The sequence below is a fragment of the Podarcis gaigeae genome, assembly GCF_964106915.1.
Source record: "Podarcis gaigeae genome assembly, chromosome: 2".
NCBI lineage: Eukaryota > Metazoa > Chordata > Lepidosauria > Squamata > Lacertidae > Podarcis > Podarcis gaigeae.
Window position 1 is genome coordinate 55,670,200 of NC_139679.1, and position 23,496 is coordinate 55,693,695.

A 23,496-nucleotide genomic window follows, 5' to 3' on the forward strand; every position below is an offset into this window, starting at 1 on the left:
GATCGCCCAGAGTGATTCAGGGCTGCCAGTGGGTGGGGCATCAGGAAAGAAGGAGAGTGAAATATACACAGAATTGAGTGTTGATTTCATGTTCTTTATTTCAGCTCATGGTAAACAGTGAGTGAGTGAGTGAGTGAGTGAGTGAGTGAGTGAGTGAGTGCTACCCCAAAAAAACCTCTGGCTATATATACATTATTTCCACAATGGGTCCCGTGTGATTGGCTGATTCAATTCCTCTCCTGGAGCCTGATTGGTCTGTTCCTGCAGGCCAATCAGGTTGCTGCCTTCTAGGATCCTACCTGCCTATTGTTCTATGATCCAAACTCAGTACATAACAGAGAGGCAGGCATTAGGTGGGAAAATTGATGGAAAGGCTCGGGCCAAGCTGTCCGCCAGGTGCATCTTTCCAGGAAAAGGTAAGAGGAACCTAAAACTGCCTGACTCTCCTTCCTGCCTAATATCCTGCTCAGAGTATTGCTGCTCATGCAGTGCAGTCCATCAACATATAAAGGTAAAGGTAAAGGTACCCCTGCCCGTATGGGCCAGTCGTGTCTGACTCTAGGGCTGTGCGCTCATCTCACTTAAGAGGCCGGGAGCCAGCGCTGTCCGAAGACACTTCCAGGTCACGTGGCCAGCGTGACGAAGCTGCTCTGGCGAGCCTGCACCAGCACAGCACACGGAAACGCCGTTTACCTTCCCACTATAAAGTGGTACCTATTTATCTACTTGCACTTAGGGGTGCTTTCGAACTGCTAGGTTGGCAGGAGCTGGGACCGAGCAACAGGAGCTCACCCCATTGCGGGGATTCAAACCGCCGACCTTCCGATCAGCAAGTCCTAGGCACTGAGGTTTTACCCACAGCGCCACCCGCGTCCCTCGGCAACATATAGAGCACCATATTGTTTACTTCTGCTCTTAATATTGATTCCTTCTTTGTGGAGATCCAGGATGCCTCAGTGGCATGAAGCACCTTTCATCTGCTGTGGCTGGTATGCTGGTATGCTAATTGCAGTGTGTCCTGGAGCAAATAGTTATCCTGGCCATAGTTATCCATGCTCCAGCGACATCTTGCCTCAACTACTGCAATGTATTAACCGCGTGAATGCCTACAAAGTGTGCTTGGAAACTGCAGCTGGTTCAAAAGATACCCAGGATTTCTGCATTCACTAGTTTCATTTGTTTTAATGCTGGCATTTCAATCTGCTCTTCTGCCCACCATTTTGCATTGTGTTTATATTGTGTAATTACGATGCTTCCACATTTTACCATAAAATACTCTGGGATCCTAATCAGAGGAATATATATATATATATATATATTCTTGGGTACATACCAATATAGCAGGGTGCTATTATTTCCTGACTCCAACAAACAGCTAATAAAAAGCACCAGGACCAAATCACCTTCTCTAGCAGTCAGAAAACCAAATGAATTAACAGATTTTAGTGGGCAGGTGTTGAGGGTGGGGGGCGAAGAGATGAATAGAAAAGAAGAATTTTAGAAAATTTCCAGGAACATGTTCTGCCTTGGTCAGTGTTGATTTTCGAAAGGCAGTGTATTCCACAGTCGGAGAACCATGATGGAAAATATGTGCCCACCAACTGAGACTTCAGAAAATCTCAGCTGGTAGAGCTGCACTGACTGAGAGCATAACTGTCAGCCTAGATCACATAAATAGAGGCAGTTTCTAGGATACACAGATGCCCAGCCATGCAAAGCCAATACTATTTGTGGCATCGTGTACTCTTGGCATCCAGATCTCCACAAATATAAAAAAGTATTTCTTCCCATGTCAGGCTTTAAGATCTTCTGCTGAGGCCCTCCTCCAGCTAACCTAACCTGGAGGTGCACTGTCGTCTACAACAGAAGTGGAAGACCGTCTCAGAAGTGGTGTTCCAGTTGTGGAATGGCCCCCCGCAAGAAATTTGTCTTTCAGTGCCTACACTGCAGTCTATACAGTACCAAGCAAAATGGTTTAACGGTGTGTTCATAGGGATGGGTGAATCTGTCAATAATGGTTTCTCTCAGTTCCTCATTTTTCCAGTTCAGTTTTCCACATTTTCACATCTGCTTGCAAATTTTTTTTTTAAGGAAGAAGTCCTAACTAAAATCCTCAGAATTTTAGCACAGATTTCACATAATATACATATTTTCATATGCAATTTCCTTTAATATCATGCATTGTATAGTCTGTATAACCTCTTCTTTTCTGAAGGGAAGAGGGTCAGGGCTGCCTGGGAGTGGGCCCCAGCACAAGTTCCACTGGGGAGGGAGATTTGTGCACTGGGATACCTGATCTCAGTGATCATGGGTAAGGAGGAGTTATGCAAGGCCAGACTATGTCATTACTGAGGAGGCAGGTTTAGTTGTTGTTTGAAGAGTATCCCTTCCTCCGTGTCTGGTCTTGACCAGAATGATAATGGAATCAACAAGGGAGACCCACATGACTTTAAGGTGCTGCTGTGCAATGCCAGGTCAATGATTCACAAGACCGCTGTCATCCATGACTTGATCGTGGATGGAGGAATTGACCTGGCATGTATAACAGAGACTTGGTTGGGCGAGGCAGATGGGCCTGTTCTTGCCACTGCTTATCCACCAGGTTTCTCTTACGCACAGCAACCCAGGTCATATGGTCCTGTTAGCTAGGGATGATGGGAGTTGTAGTCCCAAAACAGCTGGAGGGCCGAGTTTGCCTATGCCTGCACTAACATTTTGGAGGTCAGAAAAATAATAACATATAATATACATCTGGATGGGGCAGATAAGAAAGTCATATCATTCCTTGTCTTATTCTGAGCCATGACCATTCCAGAGCATTCATGGGAGACCAGAATCATTCATATGGCAAAGAAAGATATGGATGCTGGAAGGTTAGGTGTAGCTGATTGGCTTATCTACTAGCATATAAGAGGTTAGAGCTTTTCCAACTCAAAAAATTAGCAGCATGAGATATTGGCGATGCTTCTCATTATTTGGTTTTTCTCCAGGCCTTAAACTTATAAAAGACAGAGAACATTCATTACAGTGCTAATACTGCAGGCTAAATCTTCTGCAGAGGAAACTGAAAGTGTGAACAGGTTTCCAGAAAATGGTATTCACAGCTGTTTTATTTATCGTTGCTATTTGTTCCCTCATCACATCCTCACTCAGTAGCTTAGAGTGTTTTACAGCCTGATCCTACACATTTGCTCAAAGGTAAATCCCACTGTAGTCAATAACAGTATTTATATGCTGGCCAATGAAATGCTTCCTCAGGCAACTTACAGATCAACAAAATATGGAAGTAGAAGAATGAAAATGCAGAACTTCAGATTTAAATGGAATTTTTAAGATGAGGAGATTTAAGAGATTTGAAAACTCTTAAAAGGGATGACAAAATAAAAAGGTCTTTGCCTGGCACCAAAATGTTCCCAAAGAAGATGCCAGGCACGTTTCTGTTGGGAGATAATTTTACAGCAGGGGTGTCACCAGTGGCAGACCTACAGTTTTGGGGCCTTGAAGCTTCAACTGTCATGGGGGCCCCTTTGCAACCAGCAAACAAGGTTTGGGTAACCACTGTTATCGTCTTCAGTGGGGTTGTTCCATGACAGATCACCACACCTTTACAACATCTGTGCTATTGACTCTCAAACTTTGGGATTGGAGAAATATATACAACAAAAAAATTAATCAATTTGAGTCATGCCACAAAAAAGGGGTCTACTAGACCTCAAATGTTTAAGCAGTGTGGACTCAAGTTGCTTCTGTGGCTCCTTCAGGATTAGGGGCCCTTCATTAGTTTCATAGTAGTCAAGGATCAGCATTACAGAAACCTGCTGAGGGACCACAGCCTGGCAGAAGATCCATTGCTGACCAAAAATGTTAGGCCACTGTCCCATTCCTCAGTGGAAGAGGGGCCTGGCAGTAGACAGGTAAATAAAGTGCAATGGAAGGGAATTCACTGCTCTAAGGAGACTCTTCAGGTTACAGACTCCGCTAACCCAGAAATAATGCTTCAGGTTAAGAACTTTGCTTCAAGGTGAGAACAGAAATCGTGCTCCGACAGTGTGGCAGCAGCAGGAGGCCCCATTAGCTAAAGTGGTGCTTCAGGTTAAGAACAGTTTCAGGTTAAGAACAGACCTCCAGAACGAATTAAGTACTTAACCCGAGGTACCACCGTATAAGGCACCTGCAGTGGCAGACAGTGGCAAGAAATGAGACACAATTGTGAAGGCATGGGCACCTTTGTCCAAAGACATGCAAGAAGCTGAAGCCCACCCAGCCTTAGCCACCCACTATCTCTCACAAGGAAAGGGCACCTGCAGAAGGTCAATTGAAGAGCTTCTGAAGGTCCAGATAGGTGGGGAAATGCAAGCACAGGCAGGATTATAAACTTAGGGCCAAACTGCAAAGCAGGTGAGTTGTCTGTCTCCCAGACTGGGGAGATATTCCCACTGAATTCAGCGCCTGAGTAAAGCTGCTGAGGACTGTTTTTGCCAATACTGTATATTTATTTATTCGCACTTAAAAGCAGTCAGAGGCACAAATTGGATTAGAGAAGGAGTGCTGGGGCATAGGGTCTAAAACCCAGTCTAAATCATTTTCCTCACAGTAAATGGAGGGGAGGAATTTAGAGCAGGGAAATTGCACAGGGGGGAGGATTAACCACAATTCCCCAGAGCTTTTTCCCTAGTCTGATGCAGGGTTCCCCATGGTTGGAGCCCCAGCCACAGATCTCACATGTACCATGTGGTTTGTCTCATAGCTCCATTAAATCTTGTGTGGTTAGCTGGGTTGAGAGAGAGTTATTTAATGCTACCTTACATTTAAAGCTGAGCGGGGATTCAAACCTACATTTTTCATTCCCAGTGGCAACGTTCTTGCCCAGTGTTTTACAGACTTTTGAGAGATGAGGCATACGTTTTTATGAATAAGACTGAAGGCACAATTCTGTCTTAAAAGCAGATTCATCTTTAGATTATGTAAGAATTATCTGTCCTGAAATTATCTGTCCTTACTTGAGTGTGCCTCAGAAAGGGAAGGAGACAAGTCTTGAGTAAGACTCATGCAAAGATGCAATGGGCAGACTCCTTAGAAGGGGGGCAATTGAGGATTTATGGAATGATCCCAATGCAGAATTATTATTCCCAGTAGTAGTAGCAACAGCAGTGGACATCAGAAGTGGCTTACCAGGGCAGGGGGGGGACAGCCACCACACAAGCTTTCTGGCAGGAGGGGTGCTGTTGCTTACAGGAAAAAGGAGGGAGGAGTGGCATGTAGTTCAGCGCAGTGTAAATGCACTGGCGGAGCCAAGTAAGCACAAAATCAAAATATGACAAAATATGCAATAGACACTAAAGCAAATACAAAGAATGCATGAAGCAATAGTGAGAACTAGGTATATGCAAATCCCTCCATTCTGGTTTCTCTCAGTTTCTCATTCTTCCAACCTTACATTCAGTTCACCACAAATCCACATCAATTTGAAATTACTATTGTCTTCATGAAAATTCACCAGCCTTTTAGTGTGATTTTATCTTAATATATACCTTTCTGCATGCTGTTTCCCCTAAAATGCAAATTGGTTTCAAAGCAATTTCCCCTAATACAATGCAGTTTTTAATGTTGTTTTCACCAGTATAAGTATTTTATGCACATATGTACTTTTGTACAAGATACTTTGCACAGAGAACTGTGCTGCAAAATTCAGAGAAGTGAATTTCAAAAAACGGCTGTTTTTCAGTTAAGGTATTGTTCTAGAAAGTGTTCCAGAATTTCTCCCCCATTGCTAGTTGGCACTAATATATGTAGCACAACCATTACTGCAGATACGTTTGCATGATATTGTGCACAAATAATGAAATACAGGTGTACAAGAAGAACATGTTCCTTCCTCTAGTTTCATTCCATGATCCACCCAGAATTTTATTTTGCCAGATGTGACACAATATATATTAGTTAACTATGGAAAAAATAAGGGGGACTTTTAAAGCAAATTATGCACCAATAATTATGCAAATATTCCTTCTGTGCACCTATAAAAATCTCATGACAATTTACTACATGGCTATTACAGACTCAGAAATATGTGGCTAATGAAAATGAAGACCATTAACTTTAAGGAGGTGGGGGAATTTCTGGCTATTATTTAAATGCATGATCTGGGACACCTTTGAAACTTTAAACTGGAAGAGATTATTATTAGTTATTACACTTCTAAAATGAAGCTTTAGGATAAAAATTCAATGTAGCTAAAGGAACAGTTACAAGAATAATATGTCATATACTTTTTTCCTTTAGCATCCTTCTTTAAATAGAAAAAGAAAGATTAAGTATTTATAGAGATAACATTTATGGAATAATATTTATAACTCCAGTATGTAGGTGTAAAAAGTTATAAGGTACATCAAGTTTTGTTCTCTAGGGTGTAAGTCAATCATAAGAGGAAGGAATGAGCATATGAAATAATATTTGAGTCAATCTTAGTCTAGATACAGGCCCCCATTCTAGGGATTGTTATATGAAATTATCCATGCATGCATAAGCAGTGGTGGTAAACTTTATCTTTCAGAAGTATAGTATCATCACAGATGCATTTGGAAAAACTACATCTTACTTCAGAGGAGGTACGCTAATACCTGCTCTGCATGTTACCCAGAAGTACAAAAGCATGAAACATCCAAGCACCTACAGTTTGCTGCATCTCATAATATGGAAGACCTCCCTCAGTCCTCATGGCAACCTCAGTAAGGTGTGTTAAATGGAGTGAGAGAAGATGGAGGATGGGGAACCTCTGCTCTCACATAACATCCTTTGCGGTCCACTCTTTGGTTTACAACCAATGCATGTTGGGTAATAGCAGGGGTGAGGGAGCTCTGGACTAATTAGACCTATTGGGCCCACAAGCCAGGCCTACCTGTCCTACAGGTGTGAGAATTCTCCTCACAAAAGAAAGAGAAGGATCTTTTTGCAACAAATCCAATAAAAGAAAGGGTACGATCTCCTCTAGTTTCTGATGCTGATGTTTTATTTCACCAGCTGACATGTGCTTCTCCTCATCCATAGCTAGCCTTGGGTCAACAGTGTGTGCCTTCTCATGCCTTCCAATAACAGTTTAGTTTGAAGTCTAGACTTAAAAATTCACATGAGTAGAACCTCAAACTTCTTAGGGTCTTTGTGCTGAGCCCTGAAATAACAAAAATTACCTCTGTGTCAGTGTTTTCTTTCATCTTGAGCTAAGTACAAAATGAAAGCTACATATTTTGTAGGGAACGCATTAATGTTCCCTACAAATGCAGTGTATGTTGCTAATATCACGCAAAGACGTTATTACCGCACGTGCCTGGACATCTTAGCAGAATCTTATTTGTAATGAATGAGAACATTTTAATAAGAAACAATAAAAACAGTCTAAAGTCAACACTGTAAAACAATGCAATACGATATTAAATTTCCAACAAATGCATGCACTTTTGATCTCTGAGAAAATACCAAGGAGTTGCTGTAACAATGCTCAATCTCATTTTATGTCAGTATATAAATATGAAGTTTAACTGATTTGTGTTTTTTCATTAAAAAAACTCCGCAAACCGATTCAACATGGTCACATATTGAATATGAATATGTGTTCATATTGGGTCACATGTTCCCACCAAACCAATATGAACAGCCTGTTAATGCTTGAAGTCATTTTCTTCTAGCTTATCTTCATTTGTTCTCAGTCTGTTAGGAAGGGAGTAAAGGGAAGATATATTCATATTATGATTTTCATGGGGATTTTTTCATTTTTCATTTTCATTTTAAATTAACCTGTGTCTCTTGCAATGGCATTGCAAGGGGGGGCAGGGGCCGGTGCGCTCCAGGTGCCATGTCTGGGGGAGGGGTGACAAGAAGGCACTCTGCGGGGTGCTCACTCCGCCGCCCCCAGGCACGGTGGGGCGAGCAGCCATCGTGCCGCCGCATCCGCATGTGGAGGATCCTCCGTTCACAGCTGCAGCTGAGAGCAGAGGATCCCGCCACCATCCATATGGTGTTCAAGCGGCGCCGGTGGCAAACTGCTATGTGCAACGCATGTGCGGTGTTACACGCATGTACTGTACATAGTGGTTTGCCGCTGGCACCGCTCGAGTGCCATGCGGACCACGGTAGGATCCCTCCATTGCAACTACGGCTGCAAGCGAAGGATCCCTCCGCCGCCGCTGCAGCTGTGAGCAGAGGATCCTGCCACTGTGCGTATGGCGCTTGGGTGGTACTGGCAGCAAACCTCTATGTACAATGCATGCGCAGTGTCACACACATGCACTGTACGTAGCAACACTGCACATGCACCCTACATAGTGACACAACTTTCTGACTAGTTGCAGGACCTTTGCCAGACCTAGCAGAGTACACGCAGAATCCACAGAAGCAATTGGCAACTTGGCTGCAAACAGGATAGACTAAGCAGGAACCAGGAACTTGTAGTTAGGTGTTTATTATATACAGTGGATCAGAACACGGATCTTATGCTAGCTCTCTCTGACACGACTCACATCTCCTGTACTGACACAGAACTCTGAACACTGAACTCCTGAACTAACACATTCCAGTTAGTAGGCCATTAATTATCACTCCCTTGAGAGAGCTTGACCAATCAGAGAGCGGTCTCCATGTCTCTGTAATCACCAGGCAGACTTACTCCTTCAGATTGCCTTCTGGCTGTCTGTCAAACCTTAATTGACTCTGTGTGAGTAGCTGCACATACACAGTTTCCCAACAGTTTGCCCTGCCCCAGGTGTCAGTTAGCCTTCATTCACCCCTGGCCTCTTGTAGGGTGGATATAAACTGATATGAAGGAGGAGGAGGAGAGCCCAACTTCTCTCTGCCTCTTTAACTGTTCAGCTGATGGGGAGAATTTCCCCCTGTCATTTCCTCAATGATTAAGCTGATTGACCACTAGAAAATAAGGTAGCCAGAGTAGCTGCATTAAATGTCTTGTGTTCTCTGTGGAACAGCCATCTGTCAGTTTATGTATAGATTTCTGACTATGCACAAGCACAGCCCTTATAGCAGAGCATCCTTCCCCAGACTGGTGCCCTCCAGATGTTTTGGACTACCGCTCCAATCAGCCCTAGTCAGCATGGCCAGTGGTCAGGGATGATGGGGTCTGTAGTCCAAATTTTTTAGATTGTACCAGTTTGAAGCAGCTTGGAATACAGAACTGAACCCGACTGCCCTTCAAATAGAGGGTAAAGTAGGAGACATGACCCAGTGACTGGAGCAATTTCTCATTCCTTCCATCACACCTAGCTCTGTGTCAGCAAAGTGGAGGACCTCAAAGTGCAAAATGATCAGAATTGCTTTAGAAAAGCCCAGTGTGGGGAAAAATATTGCCTTAAAAACTGAAAGATGTTTTCAGAGCTTAATGCACTCAAAATAGTTTGGCATTTCGATTCACAACAGCCACTGTTACGTTCCAATGAAATCAACAGTACCTCCCTATGAGTAAATGCATTTAATACTGTAGTTAATATTCTATACTTGGATTGCACACTTTATATGCAAGCCTGGAAACTCTTACTGGGAAGTAAGTTAAATTGAACACAAAAAGAATTACTTCTGAGTAAATATGCCTCAGATCAGGCTGTTGGTTATCAAAAACATATTGTTTTGTATTATGCTGAATAATACATTACTTTGCTAATCTAAAATTTAAAACACACTCTGAATGTTTAGAGAATTAATGTTTCTAATTATTTTAATTAATTCTATGATATTCTCATTTTTCATAAGCTTCTTTTGATGTTTAGTAGAAGCTGTGTGAGCCCATATTTCATTTGGTCCAATAGGTTTTAAGAATGTTAGATGAACAGATTATTATGTAAAGGTGATCACTGTACACAGCAGGTTTGTGCAACTGAATCGGGTTAAGTACTTAATTCGTTCCGGAGGTCCGTACTTAACCTGAAACTGTTCTTAACCTGAAGCACCACTTTAGCTAATGGGGCCTCTTGCTGCTGCCACGTTGCCGGAGCATGATTTCTGTTCTCATCCTGAAGCAAAGTTCTTAACCTGAAGCACTATTTCTGGGTTAGTGGAGTCTGTAACCTGAAGCGTATGTAACCTGAAGCGTATGTAACCCGAGGTACCACTGTACCTTGGGATAGGTTAGGTGAAAATCCAAATAATAAATGAATCAATCACTATTTCATCATCATCAACAGTTCTTTTTTCATTAAAATGGGTGAATAAGTGCTGAACACATAATCTGTTAGGTTATGCCAGGTTTTATTAAAGGTATTTATCACTTCTCTCTAAAAAAAAAGTACTGAAGGAATTTACAACCAAAGTAAAAATAATAATAATTCAATAACAAAACCATATAAACATTATTAAAAACAGATTTAACAATACAATACCACATCATTGGTGCTGCCCAATGCTCAGGAAAACAAAAACATCTTTGCCTGGTGCATAAATGATGACCAGGTTGGCACCAGGTGGGTTTCGCTGGGGAGAGTATTTCATAAATGGGGGCTACTACAGAGAAGGACTGCTCTCTTGTCTCCACCCTGCAGACAACTCTCAGAGGTGGCGCACAGAGAAGGGCCTCAGAATATGACTGAATTTCATATGGGGAAAGGTGATCCTTCAGGTATAGTGGTCCTGATCTGTATAAAGCTTCAAGGTCAAAGCCAACCCTTTGAACTGGGCCTGGAGACAAATTCAATCCAGAATGCTCGTGCCTTCTTGTTCCATTAAGAATCTAACTACTGTGTTTCCTCCAGCTGTAACTTCCAAACCATCTTCAAATACATTTGAGGTACTGAGCAGTCACAGAAGACCTTCTTAGCTCAAGGAAGCAGTGAAAGTGAACTCACATAGACCCAGTATTTATTTGTATCTCTGTTGCAAGGTAGCAATAAAATATAGTAAAAATATTATTCTATGTCCCTCCAGTTTTGAAAAGCATGGCTGCTTGCTGGCTTCCCATAGGTTACCATGGGAACAAGAGGCTAAATTAGATGGACCTTGGTTTGATCCAGTAGGATCTAGCTCATTTCACTGCCTATTATATTTCGCCTTCAAATGTCTCCTTTACCAATGTGAATTCATAGCCCCTTTCTCCTGACCTCCACACCACACAGTAGTGCATTTGGCATCGTCCTTGGGATTTCAGTTCCCGCAAGCCGCCTTGCCCGCTCCCGCTCCCCGCACGCCATCCGCCGCCATCCTCCCTCCGCGCTCCGCTTCAGAAGCTGAGAGGCCGCTTCAGTCCGGTCGGCCACCATTGGGAGCCCAACATGGCAGGAGCCGGAGGTGGCGGGAATGACATTCAGTGGTGTTTTTCTCAGGTGAAAGGGGCTGTGGATGACGATGTAGCTGAAGCAGATATAATTTCTACAGTAGAGTTTAATCATTCTGGAGAATTGCTAGCAACAGGGGACAAAGGCGGTAGAGTTGTTATCTTTCAACAAGAGCAGGAGAACAAAACGCAATCTCACAGCAGAGGAGAATACAATGTTTACAGTACCTTTCAAAGCCATGAACCAGAGTTTGACTACTTGAAAAGTTTAGAAATTGAAGAGAAGATCAACAAAATTAGGTGGTTACCCCAGAAAAATGCTGCTCAGTTTTTATTGTCTACAAATGATAAAACAATAAAACTATGGAAAATCAGTGAATGGGATAAAAGACCAGAGGGCTATAACTTGAAAGAAGAAGATGGGCGGTATAGGGACCCTACTACAGTCACAACATTACGGGTGCCAGTATTCAGGCCCATGGATCTCATGGTGGAAGCCAGTCCATGAAGAATATTTGCCAATGCACATACATACCACATTAACTCTATCTCCATCAATAGTGATTATGAAACATATCTGTCTGCTGATGACCTACGGATTAACTTGTGGCACCTGGAAATTACAGACAAAAGTTTTAATATTGTAGATATTAAGCCTGCCAACATGGAAGAACTGACAGAGGTGATAACGGCAGCAGAATTCCATCCAAACAGCTGTAACACATTCGTATACAGCAGTAGCAAAGGAACAATCTGTCTTTGTGACATGAGGGCATCTGCACTCTGCGACAGGCATTCAAAATTGTTTGAAGAGCCAGAAGACCCTAGCAACCGATCGTTTTTCTCCGAAATCATCTCCTCCATATCTGATGTCAAATTCAGCCATAGTGGTCGATATATGATGACTAGGGATTATCTGTCCGTGAAAATTTGGGATTTAAATATGGAAAACAGACCTGTGGAAACATACCAGGTACATGAATACCTCAGAAGTAAACTTTGTTCACTTTATGAAAATGACTGCATTTTTGACAAGTTTGAGTGCTGCTGGAACGGATCAGACAGTGTCGTCATGACTGGCTCCTACAACAACTTCTTCAGAATGTTTGATAGGAACACAAAGCGGGATATCACTTTAGAAGCTTCTCGGGAAAACAATAAGCCCCGCACCGTCTTAAAGCCCCGCAAAGTCTGTGCCAGCGGCAAATGGAAGAAGGACGAGATCAGTGTCGACAGCCTAGACTTCAACAAGAAAATCCTCCACACGGCCTGGCATCCCAAGGAAAATATCATTGCCGTAGCCACTACAAACAACTTGTATATATTTCAAGACAAAGTGAATTAGAGCTAGTGTTCCTAGCAGAGGAGTCCACTTCCTGCATAGTTCAGATAGATGAATCTAGCATTTGTACCCGTAAACAATAGAGGGGAGAAAACAGAGTGCGGGAGAGAGAGAGAGAGAGAGAGAGAGAGAGAGAGAGAGAGAGAGAGAAGTCCATTGTGGCACATCTTTCCCAGTATTTAAAAATGTGCCATATTTGACAACACACTCTTCTAGATAGCTATGTGGATGGTTTCTCTCTGTTGAGGAGTTCTCCATGTCTGCTAGCCATTTAGGTGAGGCTAGGGCGCTTTTTAACACAACGACTACTTGCACCATCTTGCCTAATGGACTAGAGGTTGGACTATTATCAACATATGGTTCCTCCAGTTTTTTATGCCTTCCATTGTGATGACGTCTGCCACAGGGAAAAGCCTTCAAGTCATGCTGTGGGATTTAATTGTGTAACCTCATTACTGTATTATTTGTGGCCCTTTTTTATTATTAAACAACAGCTCATTCTTGCTGTGGCTTGTAGCATTCCTCCTATGCCTCCTGGACTCCTTTCCCTTAAAAAAAACCCGTTCCCCTCCCCTCCGCCCCATGGTGGTGGTGCATAGAGGAAAAAAAGTGAAAAGCACATAAAATGGGTCAAAGGGGTCTGTGTTGCAAAGAATCCACATCTCTTGCCTGTCAATGTTTGCTATTTATTTTCTAGTCTGTTGGCAGAAAGCATTATGTCGTCTGCTGGCCGCAGAAAGGGCAATGTACTCCCCGTATACTAGAGATGCATCTGCAGGACATGTTCTTTGACAGAAGGTGACTTTGTCTGTGGCAGCTTGCGGGGTGGGGGATGGGAATGAGGAAGAACAAGGGGGTGGGAATGATTTGAGGAAATAATTCATTTTCTTGGGGAGAGCTGCAGGGGATAACATAGGTCACACTACCAGGAATTATAAGTGAAGTGAATATGTTGAATGTCTGATACACTTTATGAAAACAATTGACTCTCATTTCTCTAGAATTGCCACTGGGCACAACCTCCAAGGAATTCTGAGGAGAAATGAAAGAGTTTTGATAAGAGTGCTGACTTCCCTCTCGGAGATTTTGCATTTTAGACTGCCACCAAATTCCACCTAATATGAAATTCAAGGTAAATTTGGATGCTCTCCTCAATCAAAATACGTGAGGTATCTGAAGGTTAGCATCAAGAATTCCAATCAAACTAGTGACAATTCGCTAGTGCAGGGGTAGCCCATATGGATTTCAACTCCTACCACCCCTGACCATTAGCTGCTCCCATAACCCCATTTTATCAGGAAACTACTACTATAAGACAAAACCAGTAGAAACATCTGCATTAAATTTAGCACTGACGTGTATTGTCAACTTTTCACCCACTGTATTTATAGATTTGATTTGCTGGTTTGTGGTTTTTGCAGGTGGTCAACCAGGTGGAAAACTATGGGTTTTAGCAGTGTCTGGAAAATCACTACAGACTGTCTCATCCTGCTCTGAGCATTTCAGTAGAAAAGGAGGGAGGACACATACCAGCATTCCTGTTCAAGTTGTATAGAGGACTATTGTCATGCCTCATTGCTGTGCAATTGTTTCACAAAATTGTCCTAAGTGTTTACTCAGAAATAAGTTCCACTAGGTTCAGTGGGGATTTCTTCAAGCCTTAATTACTTTTCTATACCTGATTTGCATACAAAACATGCATTATTATAGGATGATACTCTAGGCTGAGCTTCCTGGATTGCTGCAGTTTTGAACTAGAGCTAAACCATAATTTCTCAGAAATGATTTTTCTGATACATTTCCTAATACAGTAGTGCTCTTCCTGAATTGGTGGAAAAGTTTAACCCTGTCCCTAGAGAGTATTTGATACCATAACACCCCCACCCTAATTTCACCACCTGAGATAAGGATGGATGACTGGAGTGCCAGTTTCAATATTGCTTAATATTATTTTAAGATTGCTGAAGGAAGCAGTAAGTCTGGTCTATACCCCTCCCATTTGTGCTCTCTTAGCCCCCTGCTTCTTTCATCAACACATAGGGACAAACATTTTTGTTTCATTCAGTATTAGCCAAGCCAAACTTTATCAGAAGAAAATATACTGAGAAGTTTTCTGGGCTTTTTCTCCATCCACCCTCTCAGAGAATATTCAGTTATGTTTCACACACCCCATTCTGACAAATGAATTTTAGGAGGCAATTTTTGTTCGGTCACCCTATTAACCAGGCCTAGGGGCCAAATGTACCCTCTAGCTGGCCCTTCGGGTTCTTCCCAGGGCTCACCTTCTCTGAAGGCTGCACTCCTCATTGGCTCTGCTTTGTGCTTGGCTGGAATATGTCCTTAAAGGTAAAGGGACCCCTGACCATTAGGTCCAGTCGTGACCGACTCTGGGGTTGCCGGCGCTCATCTCGCTTTATTGGCCGAGGGAGCTGGCGTACAGCTTCTGGGTCATGTGGCCAGCATGACTAAGCCGCTTCTAGCGAACCACAGCAGCACACAGAAATGCCATTTACCTTCCCGCCGGAGTGGTACCTATTTATCTACTTGCACTTTGACGTGCTTTTGAACTGCTAGGTTGGCAGGAGAAGGGACTGAGCAATGGGAGCTCATCCTGTCACGGGGATTGGAACCACCGACCTTCTGTTTGGCAAGTCCTAGGCTCTGTGGTTTAACCCACAGCGCCACCCACATCCCAGGAATATGTCCTTAAATGGTGAAAAATCTTCTACATTGCTTGGATGGAGAGATGGGAATCTCTGATTTTTGCATGGCCACTGGATTATGGCCTATGCAATGAAGATTACATCCATTGTTCTGCCAACAATTTGTGGGCTCCTCCCACCACTGTGGCCCCTCCATGAGGGGATATGGCTCTTAGGCTGGAAAGAGTTCATCATCCCTGCTATAAACAAGTAGGTACAGTGGTACCTCAGGTTACAGACGCTTCAGGTTACAGACTCCGCTAATCCAGAAATAGTAGGTTTAGAACTTTGCTTCAGGATGAGAACAGAAATCACGCAGCGGCAGTGCAGCGGCAGCAGGAGACCCCATTAGCTAAAATGGTACCTCAGTTTAAGTACAGTTTCAGCTTAAGAACGGACCTCCAGAACGAATTAAGTTCTTAACCCGAAGTACCACTGTACTTATGCTTTTTGTTTTTGTTTTAAAGTGGACATCCCTTATTCCTTTTCTTTGTTTTTCATGGTGCATGAAAATGATATCCTCAGAATATCAGGACCATCCTCCCTCTGGTTTCTGAACCTTCAGATGTGGAATTCATTTACTGTCACTTTATTGAACTGTTTGACAGCTCTGAGGGTTGACTTATATCCTTCTCCCTGCTTGTCTGCCATGGCCTGTGTCATTTCCTAATAACAGAGGGCGCAGAAAGCAACAGAAGTATTAACCTCCTTCCAGTCAGAGGCCTCCATCTCCATATAATAGATGTTCAGACAGCTTTTCACTGTCAAGGTCAGGGATGCACCATGTCCCAAGAGAGGACTCTAATCCTGCGACAAAGAGTTGAATGAGTAGCTAGGGGTTGCCATTCCAGTCATACAACTCCAGTTGCCAGCATGGCCTTTAACAACACTGTTTACAGATTTATTACAGGTACAGAGTATAAATGTAAATAAAGAAATAATTCCTGAGCTCCGATGACCAAGTTCACTTTTTTTTTTTAATTAACCATCTAGAAAAATGGTGAGTACTTGAGAAGATGGCACATGCTGTGTATTGGTCTGGAGCAGCTCCCTCTGTTTGCCATAACTGAGCCAGATCTGCATCAGTAGTGAAATGTGAAGCCAAAGACAGGAGCATCCAATTAAAAAGATGCTGGGATCCAGGATAGGGTCAACACTGCATACGAAGTGACTACTAAAGGTGATGCTGCCATACATCTGAAGGTTTTAAAAGCTGTGTGCTGCCAACTCACTGGTGCCATGCAGATTGTATTGATTCTTATAACAGGAATAAGTTCTCTCTTCCACTTGTATGGGAAGGCCTTCTGTACATGCTTATCCTCCCCACACCAGTCTCTTCATCGCCTGGGTGCTAGGCTTCTAACCTCAATTTAATGAAATGGTTTATTTAAAATATTTTTGGCCAGTGCCCCTGCAAAGTGGCTTACAGTTGATGCGTCCATTGCTAATGGTTGTTGTTGTTGCTTTCCTAAATGCAACAGCCTCATATCATGTGGTGGTTATTTTCATGGTACACACTGCCTGGAAAAGGGAATTGTGCATTTAACACCATTGCAGGAAGAAGGCAAAGCCTAAGCAATTTTACAAGGAGATTTTACAACTTCAAAACAAAATTGTTCATCATTCACTCATTCTTTTGTTCTTTTATTTGAATGATGCAATTCCACTCCACTCTCCGTCCATAGAGTGCTCGGAAGGTCGGATTGTTTTTCTGAACAAAATAAATTCAGATAGAATTTCAAGTTGGTGTCTTCCTTTATGCTTGTTTGTTTTTGATTTGGAAAACAATTGAATGGATGGAACAAATTCAGTATTAATTGGGGAAGGATGCCTATTTGTTTCTTTCTGTGGTGAAAAAAATAACGAGTCCCCCCCCCTCCGCTAGCCATAAATCTTCCAAGTTTCATGTGGTTTGTTGCAGAGAAAAACATTATCACCTGCTCATCACCGATATTGCCCTACATTCAAGTAGTTAGCATGTTATGATTAGCATCCTGGTCAGACTGATCTGAGGAGGACTAGCTTGCAAGTGGTGATAATGTCCTTTGCAATCTTCGCTCAGTGTGTCACAACCATTTCAGTGCCTGATTTTCAGCTGGGCACAGCAGCCAAGAAGGTTCATCAAGTCAGCCAACTGAGCTTTCAGGGGGGGAAATATTCAGTACACCTGGTTCAAAAGAAAACAGAATAAAGTAACGGAAAATAATGAGCGCACAGTCCTTTAGATGCTGTAGATCCATACTTTCTACTGATTGAACTTCTGTTATGGTGGCATGGGGAATAGTTTAATCAGGCTTTGAGCCACAAATTGTGGTTCCTGTTGTTGTTGGTAGAGTGCATATAATTTCCGCAGACACCCATGACATCCCCAGTGTCAGCTTTGGCAACTGCTAGGACTGCAACACTCCAGCAATACTCCCCAATGATCCCTCCCTGTGCCCCCATCTTTGGAAAAGGTTCCAGGGCTTGGAGATGCCATTTAAATTTCCCATAATGTCACGAAATGATGCTACACTACATCAGGAGTGTCATGAAGTTGGCTCTTTGCTAGGCCTGGCCAAAAAAGCTGGTTTTGTTGAGAGTTCAGTGTTTTGGAAATAGATGTGACCTCATGAGAAGGCAGTTTCTTTCACATTAATTGCTAATGGTCTCATGATGTGCATCTGTGCTTGCTTTTTTTGACCCACTGAGTGATGTTGGAAATGATCCACCTTTGCTCCTGAAATGTGAGGAGTGGTGCTGGCGGGGATTATTTTTGAGGACATAGAGGGTTGACTTTATCCCCCCCCCTCAAAATGACTGCTCAAAAGTTCATTTCTGACATCAGAGACCTCAGCCAGCATCCCCACACTATGCATATTGACTTAACTTTCATCTCCTTCTATGTCAAAGTCCTAATCACACTCTCCTGAGGGGATATTTTGAAAGGTCCCAGAAGCTCTGGAACTTGGGACAAAGCTGTTGTTCAATCTCTGAGTTTGTCTGGTCACGCTCCTCAAAATGCCCCAGTCCAGACTGCCCACAGTCAAAGCTATAAAGACTTTGTCATGTGGGTGATTTGTTTACCCCTGTTTGAATGGCAATTATTGTGCAGGTCATAGATAAAAATAGATTTAAATGGAAAAGACACTCTGTGCACATGTCCAGAATCTAGATTTCAAAAGTTTATGGGGGAATGATATTCTATTCAGATTGCATCTGAGCATAATCAGCTATTCAAAATGATATTCCAAACCAAGTGTTTAAGAAGTCTATCAACATCACTAGCAGCCACCTTAAGGGAACCCAGGTGCTAGAAAACTGGATACCTCCAGAGCTTTGTTAACCTTTGAGAGGCAATAGGAATTTGGAGAAGGAAAGAACAGTAGTATGGAAGGGGGCAGTGTTTTGCCCTCAATTCTGATAATTAAAAGCAAATAACTGGTAAGGTGACTGGACATGTTTATACAAGCACATGTGTAAATAAATAAAAATCAGAAAACTGGCTGGATATGAGCTGCATTGGGAAAGGCCTGGCTATTATAGTGCTTCACACATTTTCAATATTAATCAAATTGTTTTTGTAAGAAGCATAAATACAAGCTTGGGTTTTGTTAGGCACACACATTGTCTAACTTATAAATGATCAGACAGTCCTCATTGGAATGTTGTGGCAAATTTGAATCAGCGTGGTTCAAGCTAGAGAGGGTCTATCTGAAACCAGCAAAAGTGACAAGCATTTTATAATTCTTGATATGTTGAAAAAGGCTAAATGGAATAGAGCTTCCTAGGGCAATTTCTGTGCCCCAACAGTTGCTGAAAAGAAGAAAGAATCCTTATATTGGTTCCTATGGGCAATAACTACAGCAGTGTGTTTGCATACCCCACATGTTGTTAACAAAACAGGACCATGTGTGTGTGTTTTAATAGTGGCCCACTGATCCATTGGTTGAGACTGAAGGGCCGATTACTGCATAAGTCACACCAATATGTGTGCTTTCCCTTCCCTATGCCAAATTTGGTGAACCACTAATGTAACAGTGTAAATGTAAAGATGGTTTTCCTTCCTGTATGTATACAAATCTATATTTAATATTTTGGGTGGAAATCTTTATGACTTTTCTGCTAGCAACATGCACCTCAGCTGACTGAAGCGGACGGTGTTCAGCTGGAATAAAAACCAGTACAGAATAGTGACATTTCTTTATTAAACCGTCGTTTTCTCTCTCTCATGCGGCTGAAGTATGTCCTCCACAGCCTTAAAATATTGAGGTTTGGGTAAAAATTTAATGAAATGCAACTGACTGAGTCACCAATTAAAAGACAACTGATTAATGCACTAAAAATATTTAATCACCTGACAGCCCTAATGGGATGGAACACATACCGAGGGCAAGTAATCAATGGCAAGTAACAAACGCCATACACTTTCAGATTGCAGCACTATTTCCCCTAAAGTTCTCTTCCTGGACATAATGACTGCATTTTCCCTCGTTTGTAATCCAGCCAACATCTTGGACTTAATGTCACGATGAATTAAAATTCATGGCCACATACCTCAAGAGTGTTTTTCCTTCTTTAGTTCACACGTTTGACCAGAACATTCTTTCCCCCTGGGAATAACATATAAGAAAGGAGTTCATCTCTTTGATAAAGATACTGATTTTTGCAGTAAGATTTTTAAAAACAAACAGCAGCTATGACATTCAAAATATAACCTGCAGAAATAATGGTGAACAGTAGGCATCCTGCCTTAAGGGCCACTGAGTTCTACTTTTCAGTTCTGAAAACATTGCCCTTTTGAGGAATGGACTCCAGTCTAGCAAAGCAATCCACAACTCAGAAAAGCTAAGTACTGGGATTTGTGTTCAGTGAAAATGAAAGAGAATCCTGATACTAAACATCCTTGCAGCCCTGTCCTATGCAACTTACTAATAATATTTAAAAAGACTTGATTTGAATGAGAATTGTTTCCTAGCAACTGTGCACAGAATTTCAGTCTAGTAGAGCAATCCAAACCCCTTTTGCTCTGAGCTGGGTGGTAGTGCAGTGGCAAGGTCCTCCATCTAGCCTTGCTGGCCTCCACCAGCCTCCTAAGAACATAAGAAGAGCCTATTGGATCAGAACAGTGGTCCATCTAGTCCGGCATTCTGTTTTCACAGTGGCCAATTGGATGCCTGTGGAGAACCCCCGTGCAGGATACAAGCGCATGAGCTTTCTCTCCTCGTGTGATTTCCAGCAACTTGTATTGCTGCCTCCTACCACGGAGGCAGAGCATAGCCCTCATGGCTAGCCTCCTGCCAGCCATCAATTGTGGGGTGATGCCAGCATCACTACTCTGTCATGTCACTTATGCCCACCCAAATGTCACCAGTAAGATTCCCAGGAGTAGGGCTGCGTGGCACCGTGAACTGCCTGCCCCTCCACCTGGGTCACTGTTAATACCAGAGCTGCTGAAGTGGTGGTGGCCATAAAACCTCACCTGACTTGGAACCCTTTAGTGCCAGCATGCACAACAATTGAGCTGAATGTTGAAACGTGAGCCAAGTTTGGTGCATGAATTGGTTGCATGACTGCTTTGCTGCATCTCCAAGTCACTGTTTTCCAATGCAGGCTGGGATAAGAACATAAGAAGACATCTGCTAGATCAGATCTGTCTTTTGTGCCTATAGCAGCCAACCACGTGCCTATGGGAAGCCCACATGAAGGCAATAACTCCTGTTCATGATCCTCAGCTGGTATTCAAAGGCATCCTGTCTGATCTTGGAAGTAATATAAACAGAATGGCTAACCATCAAGAGCCTTATGACTGTGCCGCCACTGTTCAAAGTTCTGGTGTTTTTCTGCCGGTTTAGTGTACTGAGCAAGAGGACGTGAGTTTGGGTGTGCAAGTCAAATAAACTGGTATGCATTTTGAAGTAAGCCCCACTAAAACCAGTGGGACTTACAGCTATGTATGTATGAATAGAATCAAGATGTTAAGGAACTTAAAAAGTCTAGTTTTGGTTGCATACATATCAACATGCCTTTTACCTCAGAACAGCTAAATGATGAGTCCTCTCACACAGTGGCGGAGCTTCACACTCCGAAACTGGGGGCAGAGAGCAGGCGGGGGTGGGGCTGGTGCGCGTCCCGGGGGTGTGGTGCCCAGCGCAGGCGGGGGAGCAGCTGCGATGGCACCCAGGGGATGGTCTGCCGGAGGCGGTGCGCTCCCCCTGCACTCTTTTTCCTCCACCAGTGCACTCACAAAGTTCATGAAATTATTATTATTATTTAATTCTGAGACATTGGTAGCGGCAGTTTTTCAGCCACATTGTTTTACAATACTGATAACGGTATGCTTTCACGAGACTACCATACAAGGAGTAGAACAATGTAGTGTTGCCTTTAATTGGTTCTTCCACAATGAGTGACTCTAAAAGAAAAGAAAAAAAGACGACTTCTTCCTTTGCCACAAGAACATTTATGGCAGAATGGTAAGAGATCTACGACATATAAACCACTGTGTCATCTAAATAGGAAATTTATTTAATGGACTATGTACCATTCCATGAATGACTCCAGTTCACTCCAATCAGAGCTATGCTGTGGTTTGTTTTTGTTTGAGGATTTCTTTTCTTTTTTTGTATTTCAGGATCTTGTCAGTAACAGGAAAATACAGCAAGCCAAAAGCTACATATCCGTTTCCTTTTTACACAGTACAGTTTCTTTAAAAAAAACCAAAACAATTACTGAGTTATATTTGTAAGTCAGAGTCACAGTAGGGTTTTTTTATGTATATTTGCTATTCACACACTGCAGAATATTGCCAAGTAACCTCACTGGTGGGAACTGACAACATGGAGTTACATGCATTCATGTGAGACCATATTCAATGATGTATATATTGAATTAAGCACATTCATTTTTCAACACCGTCCAGTAAAATTGATCCCTTTTCAATCTTTATTTTTTCTCTTTTCTTCCCCCCTCCCATTGTTGTTCTGAGTTAAATTGGCTTTTCTTTAAAATCCACAAATACGCACAAAATAACCTGTAAACAGTTTTGACATTACACGTATGTACAAAGTGAACCACGTAAGAAAATAAGTCGAAGAGGTAATTCAGTGGGTGCCACTTGACAGAACATCAAAGTGCAACAGACTGACTCAGCCTGGCAAAGTCAAGAATCGACGTGCTCACATGAGGTCAGAAAGAAACGCAACTTCAGCAAGGCCCCGTATAAATCACATTATCACAGAAGTCACAAAAGAAACATCAAATCCTGTGTCCGCTGTGAAAAATATTGCATTGTATGCATTTTACTCATTTGTGTGCAGATATGTATATAGGAAATCTAAATAGCCAAAGATTCAACCAGTTTGTCATCCTACTTTTTACTTTATTTTTATTTATCAGGGGAAAGACCTGTTACTCTTTCCACTAAGTGTGAAGGATTCTCAGAATTTATGCCAGGTGAGAGGCTTAGGATACTGCACTTCAGAGCAGCCACAGCAGCAAAAGCTACAACTTGATGTGTGAGAATTTTGTGTTTAAAATAATAATTATATGAGTATATATTCCCGCTCCCGATAATACAGATTAGCACTTTCCCTCATATGATTTGTCCTGAACATTTGCACAGATCTGCACCATATTTACAGAGCAGTTGAAACGGCTATTCCATCAGTGGAAAAGAAACTCCCAACCATACTGGGAAACAAATCACTTCATAATAAATTGCACTATATAACCCACAGCATTATCCATCTGAACTCATCTCAATGACCTGACTTTGATGCCTATATAAGAGATTGGGAGATGTTCATTATCAGAAACTTAATTTATTTTAAGCATCTTTCATAGCTTTATCCTGGTAATTTTCAGTGTTCACAGAGCTGGGACTATAAACAACACATCTACCATGTTTGTCTTCTCCTATGGTATACAAAGAACCCTGTGTGTACATAAGAAATTTGTAAATCAATAGCCCAGTGCTAATCATGAAACTCAAACAAGAATCGTACAGATTTTAGCCAGTGAAGCTTTATGTAGTTATGACACAAGTATTTTTTGTGGATTCCAGATGGGGATATGTGGAATCCCTCTGACAAACTCCACTAGTTCCTCTAGTTCATTCAAAACTGTTTGCTTATATGTCTCTCTTTTTCGCTTTGGTAAAATAGACATTTATTTATTTTTTTGCATTTTTTCCTTCTCAAATAAAA

At 42.3% G+C, this 23,496-nt stretch overlaps 1 pseudogene across 1 annotated transcript; it reads left to right on the forward strand.

Moving 5' to 3' along the window:
* The first annotated feature begins 11,221 nt into the window (after positions 1–11,221).
* LOC310838631 (serine/threonine-protein phosphatase 2A 55 kDa regulatory subunit B alpha isoform pseudogene) lies at positions 11,222–13,124 on the forward strand (annotated as a pseudogene). Its single transcript has one exon. The product of its transcript is annotated as a serine/threonine-protein phosphatase 2A 55 kDa regulatory subunit B alpha isoform pseudogene (transcript).
* The last annotated feature ends 10,372 nt before the right edge of the window (positions 13,125–23,496 follow it).